A 20144-nucleotide genomic window follows, 5' to 3' on the forward strand; every position below is an offset into this window, starting at 1 on the left:
CAGGGGCCCACCCCACCCACCCCACCCCAGGGCCTAGACCAGCAAGGACCCTCCAGTACTCACCAAAGAGGGGTTGGTCAGTGCTGTACAGCCTACGAGGCCCCTGCTGGACCTCTGCTCGCTACTGACGCTGGAACGATGACTGAAGAAGGCTCTGTTAGCACCTGGCCTGGAGATCCATGCCACTGCCCTGTTTGCACGAGAAGAGAGGAGCAGGGGAAGTGAGCTAAGAAACCAGGACTCCTCTCGGGAAGGGACATAGCCTGCCTTGGCCAAAGGGTCTCCAGCTACAAAGCCTATCTCGGGTCCTTCTTTCTTGCCCTCTACCTGATGCCTTGTCCAAGGCTTAGTCCATCAATAAAAGGAGAACTCAGTCGATCGTATTTATTGAGTGCTTACTCTGTGCAGATCATTGTACTAAGCTCTTGGGAGAGTACATTATAATAATAAACTGACACATTCCTTGACCATAGCAGCATGGCCGAGAGGACAGAACATGGATCTGAGAGTCAGAAGGACCTGTGTTCTAATTCTGGCTCTGCCACTTGTCTGCTGTGTGACCTTAGGCAGGTCACTTCACTACTCTGTGCCTCAGTTACCGCTTCTGTAAAATGGGGACTAAGACTGTGAGCCCAATATGGGATATGGACTGTGTCCAACCTGATTAGCTTGTATCTACCTCAGTGCTTACTACAGTGCCTGGCACATAGTAAGTGCTTAACAAATCCCAAAATTATTATTATTAGCTTGTATCTACCCCAGTAATTAGTACAGTACCTGGCACCTAGTAAGCGCTTAACAAATACCAATAAAAAAATTCAGCACAATCTAGCAGGCAGGGTTAGTCGACATTGGAACTGCTGGGGGAGATATTGTCCCAGTAGCATGAGGAATACGATTGATTGATTGGTTGATGAAAAATGATACTGTCTACAGGGCCCTTCTGCGGCAACCTCTGGGCCAGGACAGAATGGATTTTGAGGTACTGACCTTGCCCACCAGCCATAATGGAGCTAGCAAAGGGAGAATAGGGTGTAGGGTGTGAACATAGCTGGGCCTCTAGCCTTTGGTCTCAAAAGCCCTGCGTGTCATCCCTTTTCCTGTGAAATGAGTTCTGTCCCATCATGCACAGTACTGACTGATGCTGAACACTCCCCCAAGCAGATTGCTATTAGCCCAGCCTATTTCCACAATCAATTGCTCCGACCCACAGCTGGCCAGCCTCTTGGGGATTTATATATATCTATCCCTGGGCATTCGTAGATCTCTGGTTTGCGGTTTAATCTACTTGCGGTCGGCTGGACCTATGTACGTGGTCGTGGTGACAGCAAGAGTGGGCCCCAGTCTGGCCCCCAGCTCATGATGTGCCCTCTCTGATAGCCATCAACGCAGCACTCCCTTTTTATGGTATTTATGGTATTTGGTAAGTGCTTACTATGTGTCAAACACTGTTCTAAGTGCTGGGTATGTCCAATTTAATTAGGTTGGACACAGCCCCTGTCCCACATGGGGCTGAGAATCTATGTAAGAAGGAGAACAGGTATCCCCATTTTACAGTTGAGGAAACTGAGGCACAATGAAGTGAAGTGACTTGCCCAAGGTCACACAGCAAGTAATTAGCAGACCAGGGATTAGAAACAAAGTCCTTCTTACTCCCAGGCCTATGCTCTCTCCACTAGACCACACTGCTTCTTGAAAGTAGTAGTGTTTGGCCTCTGCACTGAGCATCCACAAAAAAAGAGCTGTTACATACACTTTCTAGTGTTTTAAGTGTAGCTACTGTTGTGTGCAAATAGTACCTCTAGCCAACCTGGATACTAGGGGAAGCCTTTACCATGTGGCCTACGTACTTGGATACAATGATGCTGACAGTGAAATTCACCTCTGAGGATTTTTGTGACTGAAGAGGACAATAAGGAACCCACTTCTCCAGCCCTATTGTACACACACAAAGCCCTCTTGTTGCATTGTCTTTTTTAAATGGTATTTGCTAAGCATTTACTAGGTGCTACGCACCATACTAAATACTGGGGTAGATACAAGCTAATCAAGTCAGACAGAGCCCAGGTCTGACATAGAGCTCACAGTCTTAATCCCCACTTTGCAGCTATGGTAACTGAGACACAGAGAAGTTAAGTGACTTGCCCAAGATGGCATGGCAGACTAGTGATGGAGGAGGAATTTGAACCCAGGTCCTTCTGACTCCCAGGCCATGCTACTTCTCAAATGGCTCGATTGTCTTGCTTCTTGTTTGCAAGGCCTTTGTTTAGTGATAATATCCTGTCAGGGTCGGTGAATCATGCTACAATATGTTGATTTTCAGCCTGGAACTGATCTCATAAACTGCCCCACTGACTCCTGGGACCAGACAGTTCATTCAACAGTAGAAAGTTTAAAGTCAGACTTAGACATGTGGCCAAGTGGGAAGATGCCCAGGTTGGGAATCAGGAGGCTTGGGTTCTCATCCTGGCTCTGTCTCCTGCCTGCTGTGTGACCATGGGCACCTAATTTCTCTGTGCCTCAGCTTCTTCACCTTCAGAATGGGGATTAAATGCCTGCCCACCCTCCCTCTTAGACTGTGAGCCCGGTGTGAGACAGGAGCTGTGTCTCATCTGATTGGATCTAGCCCAGGGCTTACCACAGTACTTGTCAGGACTTGTCAGAGAGTAAATGATTAAGAATGATTATTATTACTGTTATTATTATTAAGGCCATGTGCAGAGTCTCAACCTCCAAAACAAATCTTAAAATGAGTGAATGAGTAAGATACCTGAATCAAGGCTGGGGCTGGGAGCTGAACCAATGCCAAGATGCAGGAGTGGGTCAAATGGTGACTGTCAAGAGAGGATAGAAATACTTTGTAGTGGAAAGTAGAAGGAATGTCAGTGTCAAGGGGGAGGTGAGGGGTAGCCACAGGAAGAGGATTCTCTCTCTGCCTGCAAGTGCATCCTCTGGACTGTAAGCTCATTATGGGCAGGGAATATGTCTGCCAGCTCTCAAGCACTGTACTCTTCCAAGCTCTTAGTACAATGCTCTGCACATAGTGAGTAGTCAACAAATACAACTGATTGATTGATTGCTGATGAGAGAAAGAGAGAGAGGGAGAGAGAAAGAGAGAGAGCCCCTTGAACCTGGCTTCTAGTTGGGTGAAAAGGATAGAGCCACCGAGACTGGTATTTTGGGAAAGGATTTGACTTTCTGCTCCTGAGGCAGGGCTTTGGTTTAATGCTGGAACCTGCCATAAACCTGTTCAATACCAATGCCAAGCTGTGGATTCATCTGGTGTTTGAACTCCCTTGAGCTTTAATCTAACGAACTTCTCATATATGGTGGGAAGCCTGTGTGTCCTGTGTCCCTGGTATCCCTGTCCATAGAGGGTCCCCCCCCTCCCGGAAAGGGAGGGGTTGGGATTCAGTAGGGCCAGAGACTGGAGCCTGGACTGCCAGATCCCTTGTCACTTGAGGGCTGAGGCCGAAAGCCAGGGGGTGTGAACAGCACAATGCTTGGGCTGGAAGCCCCCCTGAATGTCCTGTGGGTGAGAGCCCTGGGATGGGCTGTCGCTGAGGGTCCCAGCGTGGGCAGGGGAGGACACAGAATCTCTCTTCCCCCTGTTAAAAGGAGAAGAAGCCCAGGCCCCAATCTTGGCCCCTTGCCTAACCTACTCCAGGGAGCATCAGGCTTGAGCCCTCTAGGGCTTCGGGAACCAGCATACAGACTCTCAGGGACTCCAAAGCCACTGCCCACATACCCACACGGCTCTGGGCTGGCCCCCGGACACTTGCAACCAGTGAGAATAAACACTCATCTTATAGAATCGGGATTCAATACCTGATCTCCCTCCTACTTGGATTGTGAGCCCCACTGGGAGTCAGAGGTCATGGGTTCTAATCCCGGCTCTGCCAACTGTCAGCTGTGTGACTTTGGGCAAGTCACTTAACTTCTCTGTGCCTCAGTTCCCTCATCTGGAAAATGGGGATTAAGACTGTGAGCCCCATGTGGGACAACCTGATTATCTTGTATCCTCGCAGTGCTTAGAACAGTGCTTGGCACATAGTAAGCACATAACACATTACATTATTATTATTATTACTGTGTCCAACCTGATTAATGTCTATCTCCCCTGCCAATTAGAAAAATGCTTGACACATAGTAAGCATTTAATAAATATGATAATAAAAATAATAATAACTATAATATCATCCAGAGGAGGCTGGAGGAAACAGTCCAGAAGAGGCTGAAAGCTGGGTTTGGAGGTACCAAGAGGGAGAGGAAGGAATGGCAGAATTTAGAAACAGATTAAATGGGCAAGGAGTCAATCAGTGGTAATCACTGAGCATATATCATTGAGTATTCACTATGTGCAGAGACCTGTACTAAGCGCTTGGGAGAGTACAGTACAACAGAATTAGCAGACACATTCCCGGCCCATAACGAGTTTACAGCCTAGAGTCAAAGATGAAACCAAGGAAGCAAGCTTCCTGGACAGAGGAGAAAACGGTGCTGTCCACCGTGATGGGAAAGAAAGGAGAGTCAGTTTAGTAGGAAAGATGAGGCTATCATTTTTCTAAAAAACAGCATAGTCCAAGTTTCCCCTCTCTTTAAATGGTTGCCCATCCATCTCCATATCAGACAGAAGCTCATTATCGATCAAAGGTATTTACTGAGTGCTTACTGTAAGCGGAGCACTGTAATAATAATAATAATAATGATAATGATGGCATTTATTAAGCACTTACTATGTGCAAAGCACTGTTCTAAGTGTTGGGGAGGTTACAAGGTGATCAGGTTGTCCCACGGGGGTCTCACAGTCTTAATCCCCATTTTCCAGATGAGGTAACTGAGGCACAGAGAAGTTAAGGGACTTGCCCAAAGTCACATAGCTGACAATTGGTGGAGCCAGGATTTGAACGCCTGACCTCTGACTCCAAAGCCCATGCTCTTTCCATTGAGCCAATGCTTGGGAAAGTACAGTACATCAGAGTTGGTAGAAACGTTCCCTGCCCGCAATGAGCTTACAGTCTTTACCATTGGCTTTAAGACACTCAGCTAGCTCTCCCCCTCCTACTTCCCCTCCCTGATTTTCTACAACAACCCAGCCCGCTCACTTCTCCTACTCACTGTACCTGAATCTCGTCTGTCTCACTGCCAGCCCCTTGTCCACATCCTCCCTCTGGCCTGGAACTCCCTTCTCATACCTGACAGACCACCTATCTCCACACCTTCAAAGCCCTACTAAAATCACATCTCCTCCAAGAGGCCTTCCCTGACTGAGCCCTCACTTCCCTATGTCCTCCCTACTGCAATGCCTATGTACTTGGGTCTGAACATCTGAAACACTGTGATTTACACCCTACACCCATGGCACTTAAGCACATACCTAACTGCAATTCATTTTGATGTTTGTCCCCCTCTCTAGTCTAAAAGCTCCTTGTGTTTACCTATACTATTGAATTGTACTGTCCCAAACACTTAGGACAGTGCTCTGCATAAAGTAAGCACTCAATAAATACCACCGGTAGATCGACTGAATTGACAGCTGAATCCAAGCAAGATAATGAACTCTCTGAGAGAATGAGTGTACGCTATAGAGAGTAAAGGATCCAGAATAGAGCCACGTTGAATGTCCACCATTAAAGGATAAGAGATAGAAGAAGAGCCAGAAAAGGAGACTGAGTGGTCAGAAGTAGGAAGAGAACCAGATGAGAAGCATCCTGCAAACTAGAAGTCAAAGAGGATTAGGTCAAAGTAGAGCCAATTGGATTTGGTCAGAAGGACATCTTGGAGACCTTGGTGAGAGGAGCTTTAGGGAAGGGGGCAGAAAGAAGATTGTAGAGGGTCAAGGAGAGAACTGAGAAGCAGTGGAACCTGGTGGGAAGAGCACAGGCCTGCTGGATGTCAGAAGTTCTATTCCCGGCTCCTCCACTTGTCTGCTGTGTGACTTTGGACAAGCCACTTCACTTCTCTGTGCCTGTTACCTCATCTATAAAATGGGGATTGAGACCATGAGTCATTCATTCATTCATTCATTCAATCGTATTTATTGAGCGCTTACTGTGTGCAGAGCACTGTACTAAGCACTTGGGAAGTACAAGTTGGCAACATATAGAGACAGTCCCTACCCAACAGCGGGTTCACAGTGTAGAACTGGACTGTGTCCATCCTGACTGGCTTGCACCTACCCCAGTACTTAGTACTTAGCCTGGCACATACTGAGCACTTAACAAATACCATTAAAAAGGACCTTACAGTCCAGTATCTGTAAGTCATTATGATGTAAATCATTAAGATTTAATGCTTAACAAGGGCCATAATCATTGTTAGAACATCCGCTGGTCTCGGGTATCCCAGGAGTAAAGTGACCACTGAATACACAAAATACACCAGGGATCCTTTAGCCAACCTGAAAGCAAAAGATGTAGGTTTCTTTCCATAGTTTACACAGCATTATGTCAGAGCACCAACAGAAATTGTGATAAACTTCTTTGCGGGAATACACAGAATGCAGGATGGACAATAATAATAACTGTGTTATTTGTTAGCTCTTACTATGTGCCAGGAGCACTTAGTACAGTGCTCTGCAAACATTAAAGGTTTAATAAATATGATTGAATGAATGAATGTTCTAAGCACTGGAGTAGATACAAGTTAATCAGGTTGGACACAGTCCTTGTCCCACATGGGGCTCACAGTCATATCCCTATTTTGATGAGGTAACTGAGGCACAGAGAAGTAAAGAGGCTTGCCGAAGGTCACACAGCAGACAGGTTTAGATTAGAACTCAGGTCCTTCTGACTCTGAGGCCCAAGTTCTATCCACTAGGTCACATGCTTCTTTTAGACTGTGAGCCCACTGTTGGGTAGGGACTGTCTCTATATGTTGCCAATTTGTACTTCCCAAGCGCTTAGTACAGTGCTCTGCACATAGTAAGCGCTCAATAAATACAATTGATGATGATGCTTCTCATCACATCTTGCCCCACATCTTGCTTCAGAGCTGGGATGTTCCCCTGGTAGGTCCCTGTGAACTCGGGTGCCACTTCCAAGCCATGAGAAGCTTAGCTGGGAGAGACTCAGTGTTTAACATAAAAACACCAGGCATGAAAGCATAAGATGCCTAAGCCTTATCGGATATGGACAGACCAGAAAAACACCAGACTGTCGCGTATATAACTGGATGAATGGCCATCCCACTCAGGAAACATAGCAGGGTGCAGGGCTCCCATTCCTCGCTCTTTGTGCCCTGAACAAATCTGTTGCTGCATAAATGCTCCCACTGTTCTAGTGAGAGGGGGCCCCAAGGGTCCAGAGGCCCAGAAGGTGATGGGCAGCAAAGCTGGGGAGAGATGGGCTTTTCTGGAACTGATAAGAGCTCTTGTCAGCCTGGCAGGGCCTGAGTCTGTGACTGGTTGAGGGAGGCCTTAACATGCAGGGCCCGTCTGGACCAAAAGCCCCAGTGGCTTGATCATATTAGAATTCTTGGCGGAGTATAAGCCTGAAGAAGCTGCAAACTGCATCTCAGAAAGCCTCCCTGATCTCGCAGCTCCTCACCTTCAATTTACCAAAAATGGACCGGTCTTTCTCAAAAACCCATCACCCCTGAGCGGTTCCAGAGCAGGCAGAGGGGGTTGTTCCAGAGGGGACTTCCTAGAGAAAAATCATCTGATCCGGCCCTGCGCATCCAATTCCCAGTCCCCGCTGCCCCAGGAGAAGAGGAGCCAATCAGCCTGACCAGCTAGTAGTTAATTGTTCTAAGCCAATGAGGTGGTAGACGAGTAACCAATTACCAAACTTAGTATAGTTCTTTCAAGAAAGTGTTCAATATATAACGATGATTGATTGATGGTTCCTTTGGGCAGGTTCTGGTCTTAAATTGGGGAGTTTCAGCCATTTCCAAACATTCATTCATTCAATCGTATTTATTGAGTGCTTACTGTGTGCAGAGCACTGTACTAAGCGCTTGGGAAGTACAAGTTGGCAACATATAGAAATGATCCCAGGTCTAAACCCACTGCACAAAAGTGTTCCCAGGAAGGCTTCAACCTGGACGTCTAGGATTCATCAGGCTTCCAGTGGGGGGGAAGAGGAGGGAGTTCTGGGGAGTCCTTTTAAGGGGGTCAGTGCAGGGAGGTGAACCTTCTAAACAGCCTGATGGGCCCAAATCCAGTCTGGAGATCATTCATTCAATCGTATTTATTGAGCGCTTACTGTGTACAGAGCACTGTACTAAGCACTTGGGAAGTACAAGTCGGCAACATATAGAGGCCGTCCCTACCTAACAACGGGCTCACAGTCCAGAAGGGGGAGACAGACAACAAAACAAAACATGTAGACAGGTGTGAAAATCGTCAGAATAAATAGAATTATAGCTATAATAAATAGAATTATTTATTAGATCACCTCTTTGCATGGAAAAGAAGCCTTCGCCTCGCCCCACAGAGTCTGCTATCTCTTCTTTTGGTTCCTCCAGGTGCTGCCCATTGGGGTGGCACAACCCAAGGGCTTAATACAGTGCTCTGCACACAGTAAGCGCTCAATAAATACGATTGATGATTGATTGATTGATTGATATATAAACTAGGGGCTCCTCGCCTTCTTGAGTTCCCTGGTCTCGCTTTTTTCTTGGATGCTCCCAGCTAAAGCCGGCAATAAAAGCCCGTCCGCTGCCCTCTAGTGGTCATAATCTGCACTGCGGTCCAGGCCACTTTTCATTCATTCATTCAACCGTATTTATTGAGCGCTTACAGTGTGCAGAGCACTGTACTAAGCGCTTGGGAAGTACAAGTTGGCAACATAGAGAGACGGTCCCTACCCAACAGCGGGCTCACAGTCTAGAAGGGGGAGACAGACAACAAAACAAAACATATTAACAAAATAAAATAAATAGAATAAATATGTACAAGTAAAATAAATAAAGTAATAAATATGTACTAACATATATACAGGATATACAGTATATATATATATATATATAATACATCATATATATACTGTATATACAGGATATACAATATATACACATATATACATACATATATATACAGTATATATACATATATATATAGTATGTGTATATATGTATGTATATACAGTATCTACATATATGTACTTTCCTTTTTCTGGGCATAGGGGAAAGGCTTCGAAGCTTCAGGAAAGTGACAACCCAGTATTTCTGGCGGCCGCCAAGAGTGGAGCAGAACCCCCTCTCCAGGGAAGGCATTTTCCGCAGAGTCCTCAGTCCCGGCCAGAGGTGTCCCACAGACCCCACCCCCCTGGATGCTAATAGCCCCAGACAGTTGGAGGGACACCCAGAGCTACAACCAACTGTGTGTGGCTTGGTAATTCCAGTTCATTCCCAGGATTTTCCCTCTATGGGACTTTCTCGCAGAGCCTCACTAGCTGCAGGCAGAAGGGATTCCCTCAGAGAGATGAAATCCCTGGCACTTTCAGCTCTGAATTTTCTCAGGGAGAAAAAAGGGCATCGTTGCCCTCTGCCTTGGGCTTGGGCCCTCGCTGGAGGCCTGTGGCCTACTTCATGAACTCTAAGCCAAGACCAACATCAACGGTCCCTAGCATGCCAGCCTCAGCCTGAGGGTAATAGAAATGGGAGAAACTGAGCTCTTTCCTAGCTGCTAAAAAGGAGGGAGTCTGGCTCTCTTGACTCATGATTTGAAGACCTCTTCTTGCCCTCCTCCTCTTCCTCAGGCCCCCAGGCCAAGCTTTGAAGAGATGCCTGAGATGGCATTTTTCCTGGCTCTTCTCACTAAACAGGGTCAGGCTCAGTGGCCCCCTAGACCTTCAAGGACCCCGAGAGGTTGCAAGGCCTAGTGGATAAAGCATGGGGTTGGGAGTCAAAAGGACCTCGGTTCTAATTCTGGATCCAGCACTTGTCTGCTGTGTGACCTTGGACAAGTCACTTAACTTCTCTGGGCCTCAGTTACCTCATCTGTAAAACAGGGATTTAGACTGTGAGCCCTATGTGGGACTCACAGTTGGGTTGTTTAGGGCCTTATGAGTCCTATGTTGGACAACCTGTGTGTCCAACTGATTATCTTTTATCTACCCCAACACTTATTACAGTATAGTAAGCACTTTAAAAATACCATTAAAAATAAAACCATGAGCCAGATGGAGACTCCATACTCCTGCCTGAAGGCCACCATCAAATCAAAGATGGCCCAATGGGGCCCATGAGCCATAGTCTCCTCCGAGCATGAGGGAACCATGGGGCCTGAAAACCACTGACTCCAAACCATCAGGGGACATCCCCCACAGCTCAGAGTCTTCCCAGGGCTCACTCTGCCTGAGGCTGGTGTCCCTGTGCAGGAAGCCAGGCCCAGAGGATGTGGTGCTAGGGGTACACTGAATTGCTTATTCTCCCCACTCACCTTCAGTGGAATTGAAAACCTGGGCAGAAAAAAGCCAGAGGTGGGTGGAAGCCCAGGCAGTGGTCCCAGATATCAGGACTGAAAGTGGGGGAACTGTCCAAATGCTCTGTGTAGTACCTGGCACCTAGTAAGTGCTTAACAAATACATTTTAAAAAATGGAGTACCTCCCTCCCCCAGCGAGGCTGACCTAAACCCCTCACCTCCTGGGGACTGAGGATGTGGGGGAGCCCAAGATAAACTTCTCCAAACTCAGGCCAGGGACCTGTCACGCTGGGCTATGAGCACTGAATTCGGACACTTCAGCTTTCTGGCAATTGCTCGCTGCATTTGGGACATGCCCAGGGGAGGTTCGGAATTTAGCTTAACCTGAAAGAAGATGGACTAGACACAAACCAGTGTTACCTCGACCCGAAGGGCCAGGGAGATAATTAATAACTTGCGTCCATCCCTTTCTGCTAGCCCATTGAGCTAAGCCACTGATCCCTGGTTATACTTAGTGAAGGATACTTTTTCTGAAGTGGTGACTGGCTGGCTCCAGCCCCTGTTCCTCTCACTGGGCTGGGCAAGGAGAAAGTTGTTGACCTTCTGGCCCCCACACAAGGTCCCTCTGTTTGCTTGAAAAGGATGAGTCAAAAGGAGCAGCTCTGTCTTTTCCTCAGTCCCTCTCCCCGGCCATCCCTCTCCACCCCAACTGAGAGGGGCAGTTGTTTCTCAATGGAGGGTGGGGCTCCTCTTTTCCTGCCCACCAGGCTCACGGTATCCCAACTGTGACGGATATGGACTCACAGGGAAACATCGGCAAAAAGTTGGCTGCTAGTGGCTGGCAGCTGGCACTGAGGTAACCCTGGCATCAGGAAGGGAGAGAGGACCGAGATGTCAGGGATTGGAACTCCTGGTGGGCAGGGAACATGCCTACAACTCTGTTGTATTGTAATCTCCCAAATGTGTAATACAGAGCTCTTTTCTGCAAACAGTGACTGTTCCATAAATAAGATTGATTTGATGGGATAGCCGAGAAATCAGGAAAAGAAAGGAAAGACAGACAGAATCATGACTAAAGGTCTTCAGGGCCCACTGGGCCCATGGGGAAAATGGATCCTGAAGATTGGGATTTTTTTAAATGGTATTTGTTAAGCACTTAGTATATGTCAGACACTGTACTAAGCACTGAGGTAGATGCACTCCTTGTCCCACCTGAGGCTCAGAATCTTAATCCCCATTGTACAGATGAGGTAGCTGGGGCCCAGAGAAGTTAAGTGACTTGCCCAAGGTTACCCAGCAGATAGAGTGGTGGAGCCAGGATTAGAATACAGGTCCTTCTGACTCTGAGGTCCATGCTCTATCCACTAGGCCATGCTGTTTCTCACTGGGAGTCGGAAGGCATTGTGGGGTCTAGGCTTCAGGGGAAACAGGGAGCAGAGTGAGCCTGGATTGTCTGGCAGCATAAGGGGGTTGACTTGGGGGCTTTCAGAAGTGTGGGGAGGGGACTGACGATAGCCAGATAAGGCAGTAATATGCTGCCTCCTTCTAAAAGAAGCCGAGTGAGATGAGAGTCTGGGGGATCTGGGGAAATAACCCAATAGCAGGGGTGTCAAGAATGGCTGTTGGGAGGTTGGCCAGCCTTGGGGACTGCCTCGGGTCACTAGGAGAAGACTGGCAGGTCCCTGTAGTCCAGGAAGTGGAACCACCTGGACATGTGGTCCTTGGAAAGCCCTGTGGGGGAAACTGAGGGAGGGAGGAAACCACCCAGCTGGAGAAGAACAGTGGTTTGCAGCTTCAGGGAGATCACAGAGGCTGGGATCATATGAAAGATTTTATTGTGGTTCTCACTGAATCGCTTATCTTGGCCTATTATTTGTATCTCTCTAGCTCTCTGTTTTTCTCTATGTCTCTCTCTCTCTCTTCATCTCTCTATTGCTAAAAATCTGTTCCTCTCCCCCCACCCTTTAGACTATGAGCCCCTTGTAAACTGATTATGTCTGATTTGAATCCATTAATTCCTAGAGCTTAGTTCGGCTCTTCACCTACTGTAAGTGCTGGGTAAATGTTATTGCTATTGATCAGTTGATTGATTGGCTGGGCCATGAAGGACTAGGGGAAGCATTGGAGAGAAGTAGCCAAGTTCTTATTCCACTATGTCTGGGATGCTGGTTACTGACCCAGAGGAGTTTAAAAGTAGGAGTCCAGAAGCACCATGGTATAGAGGAAAGAGCACAGGGTTGGGAGTTTGAAAACACGGGTTCTAATCCCTGCTACAACACTTGACTGCTGTGTGACCTTGGACAAGTCATTTAATTTCTCTGTGCCTGTTTCCTCATCTGTAAAATGGGGATTATACTGTAAGCCCTTTGTGGGCAGGGATACGTCTACCAACATTTTTGCACTGAACTCTTCCAAGGGATCAGTGCAGTGCTCTGCACATCATAAGCGCTCAATAAATTCCATTGAATGATTAACAAATACCATAACTGTTATTATTATCATCAAGACAAGAGGAGTATAACAGGGTCTGGTGACTGGCCAGATAAAAGCAGAATAAGGGGGTAATAGGGAGCTCCAAAAGGCAAGCAGGAGAGAGAAGCCTCACCAGGAGAAGGGGGACAAGAAAAAAATCCAGGCGAGGAGAGCTGGGTTTGGTTTGGACATGGGTCTGGGGTCCACACAATAGTTATAGTGGGGGAGAAGACCCGGCACTTGTCACCCCATCAAACAGCCCCAAGAGCTCAGGTCTCATGTGAGCTTTTGTGGACTTCTGAGAGGGAGGAAACCTACCTGGAGCTGTCCTGGAGAATTCTGAACTACTAGCCCAGAATGATGAACTGGGGCAGGCAGAGGAAGGGGGGATGGCACAGAGTATGTTGAAGCTGCAGAGAAAAGAGAAAAGGGGAAACAAGTGTGTGGGGAGGAAGAGACATCAAGTGGACACCTGTTAACCATGCGTTAGGGGATGTCTCCCAAAGTATGCCAGCTCCCGGGGTGGGAAAAGTCTGCCTTTACTTGGACAAGCAAGAAGTGGAGGACTATCCAGACAACCGTCAGAGAGGAGCAAGTGAAAGAAGTCTTAACAGAAACCTTCCCCCCACCCACTCCACCAGCCTGGTGGCCCCTTGGCAAATACTATTCCAAATCACAGCCAACTGCTTGCTGTTTGACATTTGGCAAGTCACTTAACTTCTCTGTGCCTCAGTTTCCTCAACTGTAGAATGGGAATTAAATACATGTTCTCCCCACTACTTGGACTGTGAATGATGATGATCATATTTGTTAAGCGCTTACTATGTAGGACAGGGACTATGTCCAACTTGATGACCTTGTGTCTACCCCAGCACTTAGAACAGCTCTGGACACATAGCAAGCACTTTATTAATAATAATCATAATTGTGGTATTTTTTAAGTGCTTACTTTGTGCCAGGCATGATATTAAGCACTGGGGTGGATACAAGCAAATTGGGTTGGACACAATCCCTGCCCCGCATGAGGTTCAGAGTTTCAATCCCCATTTTATAGATGAGGTAACTGAGGCACAGAGAAGTAAAGTGACTAGCCCAAGGCCACCCAGCAGACAAGTAGAAGAGCTGGGATTAGAACCCATGACCTTCTGACTCTCAAGCCCATGTTTTATACACTACGCCATGCTGCTTCCCCAAATACTTAACAATACCAAATACTTAACAAATACTATAATGATAATCAATAATCATATTTCCTGAGCATTTACTGTGTTCTTAGCATTATACACAGCACTTGGAAGAATACAGTACAACAGACTCGTGGACATGTTCCTTGCCTCCAATTAGTTTACAGTCTAGAGAGGGAGCCTACAGTCTAATAACAGCCATGCCCAAGGCACCCCCATTTTTCCTGAGGAGATGCAGCATGCAAAGCCAGCTACCCAGGGACAGAGAGATGTGGTTCTCCTCTTCCCAAAAGGGAAAGCTGAGCGATCCCAGCTTTTCTCAGTTGGTGAGCCTCCCAACCCTAATCAAGAAGCAAACAAAGAGAGAATCTGAAAACAGCCAATAAAAAGAACCTTGTGCTGTTCGCAACACTGTGGGGATTTATAAAGAACAAATCATGCCTGACAAACTTGATAGCTTTTTTGATAGAATTACAAGACTGGTAGATGAAGGAAATACAGGCAGGGTAATATATCTTGATTTTTAGCAAAGCATTTGATGCGGCTTCTCGGATAATCTGGCCAAATTAATTCAAACAGGCTGGGCCCTAAGCACTTGTCAAGAGACCCCCAGGCCGAGCATGGGGTGGCAGCAGCAAAGGGTAGAAATTGCGGGGAGCAGTGAGAGGAGAGAGGGAAAGCCGCTGCCTGGATCGGTGTTGGGTCAGATCTTATCCAACATCTTCATTAATGATCCTGGGAGAGGGAGTAAACAGCCCGTTAATGAAATTTGCCGAGGATATTAAATTGGAAGGTGTTGTGAACGCCAATGAGGACAGCAAAATGATCCAGAGAGACCTAGGAAGGGAAGAAGCTTGGCAGGGGAGAGCAAAAATGAGATTCAAGCAAGAGAGGGGTTTGCAGCCGGTATGAGTGAGAAAAATTCCCGGAAAATGGGAACTGTACAAACAGGAGAGAGCTGGGAGGCAGGGCTGGGCAGGAGAGGCAGAAGGGAGGGGGCTGCTAGGAAAATTGGGGAGCTGGGGGTTGAGGGTGGGAGGGAGGATCGTCGCTCAGAGGCCTCATTTGAATCTCGGTGCCCAGCTCGGCACGGAGAGAGAGACAGGCTGGGGCAGAGCAACTCAGCTGATCCAGGGACCTTAAGAATTGACTCATGGTTGTGGCGGGGGTGGAGGTGGGTAAGATATGAAAGGAACCCACTGGTGCAGCTTGAAGTGCCAACGGGCCCTGGGTTTGATTCCAGGAGCAAGAAGAGTACAGGGTAACTCCTTATAGAAGCTCAGTGAGGGGGCCAGAATGACAAGGAGGGGGTTAGGGAAAGGGAAATCTTGGGAATCTGGAAGGGACAACCTCCCAGCCATGAAAAGCGTGAAGCCAGGAAAAGAGCTCCCCCAGGGAAAGCAGAGGGAGGTTGGGGAGGTTGAACTCTAAATTCAGAAAAGAGTCAAGAGAACCAGGTTCTAATCGTGACTCCACTAACTGCCTGCTGTGTGACCTTAAACAAGTCACTTGTCTTCTCTGGGCCTCAGTTTCCTCATCTATAAAACGGGGCTAAAGTACCTGTTCTCCCTCCCCCTAAAGCCGTGAGCCCCCTGTGGAACAAGAACTGTGACTGATCTAGTTGTGGAACAGGGACTGTGACTGATCTGATTATTTTGTATCTTCCCTGATGCTTAGCACAGTGCTCGGCGCATAGTCAGCACTTAACAACTACAATAATAATGATGATCATAGTCGGAGATGGCTCCCTCTAATTTGGTGTCACGCTGGGGAAGGATACCAGATCTTTTTCTGGGCCGCCTGATTTGTCAAGTAGGGAGGGAAAGGGGCTACCGAGATCAGTTACGTCTGTGAAGACCCCTCTTCTCTGTTTCCACCTCTAGCGAGTGGGTAGGACTGTGCTCTGCTCTGCTGAATGATTACATGTCTCCAGCTTCCCACCCTCCCCGTGGTTCAGCCGGACCCGAGCCCACCTCCCTGCCCAAACTTGCAGCACATGAACTGGTGGCTCACGCAGCAGCCAGATCTCGTTGAGGAGAGAGGTGGCGATGCTGGGTGAGGTGGTTGGCAGGGTCTTTTCCCTCCGAGAGCTCCTGACACATCCTGGTACATGGGCAGGGGGCCACAGTGCTGCTTCAGCTCCTGCTGCTGCTGCTGCTTCTGCAGCTGTAAGCTTCTGTGCCAATCTTCAGGTGTGAGACAAGAGCGCTGAACCCCTCTTTCTTCCTCCCCATCTCTTCTCTTTCTAATACTCCCCCAAGCCGATTGCCTCTTCAGTTGGGGAAGAGGAATCTGTCCATTCCCAACCTCTCTGTTCTCTATCCTCCATTTTTGTCTCTGCCACGATGAAGAAGACGGATGCATCTGCTTGTGTGCTGGCCTCCATGACACCAGTAGTTCCAAATGGCGGGCTCCAGGCCTCGTCTCCCAAGCAGGGAGGAGTGAGCTGAGGTGGGTCTGCCTGTCTCTCTCAGGGGCCAGAGACTCCCCAGACTCCACTGCTTTGCTCCAAGCATTTGCCGCTAGTAGTCAGAGGGGAAGGGTTTACAAGCCAGAAAGAGAGCTTGTGGCTCAGGCAAGATTTCCCTCCCACAGAGGTCATGGAGAGAGGGTCTGGAGCTCTAGGGAAATCATGGCTCTGCTTTCCCCAGGGCACTTTCCAAATACACTGGGCAACCACCTGCTTTGGGTGAGTGTTGGCTGGGAGGCAGAAGGAGGCCCCTCTGGAAGGCTCTTCCAAACTGGGATTCTTTGACCTTAAAAAGCCTACATGCCAAATGGGATTTTGGTTGGTTTTTTTTTTTTTTCCTTTTGGAAGCTGGGAGACTCATCAAGAAGGCAGAAATCTTTCTGAAGTCCTTGGGGCTACTGGCAGGGAAGCCCACCCAGGATAAGAAGGCTCCTGAATAGAAGCCTCCCCTGGACTAGGGGAGAGAGAGAAAGAGAGAGAGAGAGAGGGGCCCATTGAGTCTGCCAGGACTAGGAGCCCCGACCCCTTTTGTTCAAAGGACCGCAAGAAGACAAAGGAGCTGACACAATTTCTGGCCACACTTGTGGAGTGTATGCTCTTACTATACATCGTCCACCTCCACCACCCCCACACACACACCACAACCTCCGCCACAACCACCATCACCCCCCAAAACTGATTACGCCGAACACGTCTGTTTCCATGGAAATCATACAGTGACTAAGGACTTCAGGACCTGCTCTAAACCAGATTTTGAATATCAAATGCTCTGCGAGATTCAGAATAGTGGAGTTTGGAAACTAGAAGGGGAGCTTCGGGTTGGACAGCAGGGTCTGGGAGACACCTGGATCTCTGAAGCAACAAAGCTAGGCATTCTACAGTGAAGGGCCAGAACACACTTTCCCATCCCAGACACACTCGCTATGCACGCCTGGGCACACAGATATGTACCCATTAGGACACACCCCCACCCTCAGATGCCCATCCGTACATCCTACTAAACTTCACGGGTCTTTCCCCAGCCCAGCTCTGAGTCCTGCCCCAAGGCCTACGTGACCTGTCTGTCCCTGGACCATGGGTAGTTGGAGGCCTTGTTAAAAGCTTTGAAGATTCCCAGACTGCCAAGCAGCAGCTGTAGAGGTGAGGAAGGGTGAGGGGGAGTTCTAGGGAAAAGGAAGCCTCCAGAAGAAAACACTACTCCCCCATAGCAGAGCTGCTCGGTGAAGGGGAAGTTTGGATTTCATAAACAAAATGTGTTTGTGTTCTGAGGTGGGAAGGCAAGGGGATGGGAGACTGAGGCCCTTGGAGCTGCATGTTTTCAAACCCTCAGCGGGAGCTGGGTCCTGGGCACGGCGTGTAACCACAGCCACCCCACAGCTGTCCTGCCACAGGGCTGGAAACACTCCAGGAGGGAAGGAAAGACAGATGATGAAAGTTTGCAGTCAAGTATGGGCAAGGAGCTGCCTCCCACCTTGCCCCTAGCTCTCCCCGCCTCTCCTCCACTTCCTCCTCCTCTTCCTCCTCCTCTCCCCCTCCCCACCTTCCCTCACTGGGAAAGCTGGTATTGCACTGGAAATACAGAAGGGGAAAAGGGGGTAGAGGCCAGTTCTAACTGGGGAGCTCCTTTCTCTCTTTAGCTGGGTCCCCTTCCTAACCCTACCCCCTTTCCCGCCCCCCTCCAACATTATCCACACAGCTTCTGGAGGTTCATTTTAAGAGCTAGACGCGATAATCTCCTTCCCTGCATCCTGCACTGTCACCAAAAGACATGGTAAAATAATGAATCCCTGTCCACTACCTCTGGCACCAACCAACCCTTAGGGTGTACGATTTATCCCAGCCAGCCACCTAAGCCTAGCCCTTTTCTCCCTGCCGGCATTGGCATTTTTGGTCTGTAACTGTCTAGCCCTTGTCTCCTACAGTTTATCCTGGCTTCCATCTTCCTCTCCTCCCACACCCCCTAATTAGAAGTCTCTTGGGTTGGACACCGATTCCAATTCCCCCAGGCACGCCCCCCTAACTCCCGACCCCTGTCCACCAGGCCTTACCCCAGACCAATCCTGTCTCCTTTCTCCCACGACCCCCTCTAGATGAGCCTGCCTGCCTCTTTGGGGGTTTCAGGAGCCCAGGGATCCGGCTTGCCCAGGTTGGGGCCCGGTTCAGGCGGCAGGCTTGGGTGGCTTTAGGCATCTGTTACAGCTGTACCTTAGCTTTTGCCTGGAGAGAGGAGAGCCCGGTTCTCACTTGGAAAGAAACCTGCGAGATCAGGGAAGGGATCGAGTCTAAATTTCGAAGCTGGAATCCCGTTGTATCCCATAGGTGGCATATGCCACCTTGCCCCCCATGGGCAGCGGCGGACACACCTTCCAGGAACTAACAGCCAATTCGTTCTGCCCTACGGGAAGGGATCCTGGGGCAGACCCCCCACCCCCGGCTGGACGAGAACATGGACCCTGCCGGGAATCGGGATAGGGAATCAGGTTTGGGAAGATGCACTGCACGGGGCACAGTGCAGATTGAGCGTTATCCGGGGAAAGGTGGCCTAACCTCGGGCCTGGACTGGCAGGAATGGGCGGCAGAGTCGGTGTTGGCCGGGGGTTGGGGGGGTGTGGATCCCAGGGGTTGGGGGGTCCCGGGGAGGGGGAGGAGGTCAGAAAGGCGGACCCCGGGTCTGGCCGCGGAGGAAGGGGCTGCCGGGGATGGGGTGGGGTGGGGGGGTCCGGGGAGGGTCTTGTCTCTGGGAGTTGCGACACAGTCCAAGTTCCCAAGGTGCGTTTAGAGGAGTAGGGTGGGGGCATCCTAGAGGAAATGGCCCGCAGCCCGTTCCCTCCTCTTCCTCCCTTGCCCCCTTCCACCTGAAACTCCCCGAGACCCCCTTCCCCTCGGCCCACCCTCACTCCCGAGGGATCGGGGGGTCCCAGAGGACAAGCTTCCCCCCCTCCATTTCCACCAAGCTCATCCCACCCCTGCCCCAACGAGGGACCCCTGGGCACCGCAACCTCCTCCTCCTCCTGGGGTCCTGGCATCTTCTGTGCGCCCAGGCCGGTGCCACTCGCCCCCTCTGCCCCCTCGCCCTGGCTCGAGAAGGACAGGAGCCCCGCGGGCTCCGGGGACCCCTCCCACGCCTCCCCCCAGAGGCCAGCCCCGGGGTGGGGGGTGGTCCGTTACCTGCCGGGGGATGCGCCGGGGGCCTCTGCAGCGCCCTGCGCTGGGCTCCATCCTCCGGGCTCCTCCGGCTCCGACTCGCCTTCGGGTCCGCGGGTGGCAGCAGCAGCCTCCTCCCGCCTCTTGCCCCCTCCTCCTCCTCCTCCTCCTCCTCCTCCTCCTCCTCCTTCTGCTCCTCCCCCTCCTCTCCCTCCTCCCCCTGTTCCTCCTCCTCCTCCTCCTCCTGCTGGACCCTCCTCTGTCGTCACTGGCCCCTGTCCATGGCTCGGACACCCGCCCTGGGCTGGGCAGGGCTGGGCAGAGCTGGCTGCCAGCCCCACGGCCGAGAGCTCGGCCTGCCAGTGGCTTCGAGGACCGGGGCAGCCCAGCTGTCCGAACCGGACGGGGCCGGAGAGGATCGGACCCAACCGGGGGGCGAGGGCAGCGGGGAAGGAGGCCGGAGGGGCACAGGGACCCACGGGCACGGACAAGGCCGCTCTCCTCCCG

General features: G+C 49.9%; 1 long non-coding RNA gene across 1 annotated transcript; it reads right to left on the bottom strand.

Moving 5' to 3' along the window:
• Window positions 1-69: 69 nt before the first annotated feature.
• Window positions 70-19746, bottom strand: LOC119943320. Its single transcript, XR_005455660.1, has 3 exons — window positions 19662-19746; window positions 13158-13249; window positions 70-190 (listed from the first exon to the last, which is right to left on the bottom strand). It is a non-coding gene; the product is annotated as an uncharacterized LOC119943320 (long non-coding RNA).
• Between the last annotated feature and the right edge of the window lie 398 nt (window positions 19747-20144).

The sequence above is a fragment of the Tachyglossus aculeatus genome, chromosome 22 (genome assembly GCF_015852505.1).
Source record: "Tachyglossus aculeatus isolate mTacAcu1 chromosome 22, mTacAcu1.pri, whole genome shotgun sequence".
NCBI lineage: Eukaryota > Metazoa > Chordata > Mammalia > Monotremata > Tachyglossidae > Tachyglossus > Tachyglossus aculeatus.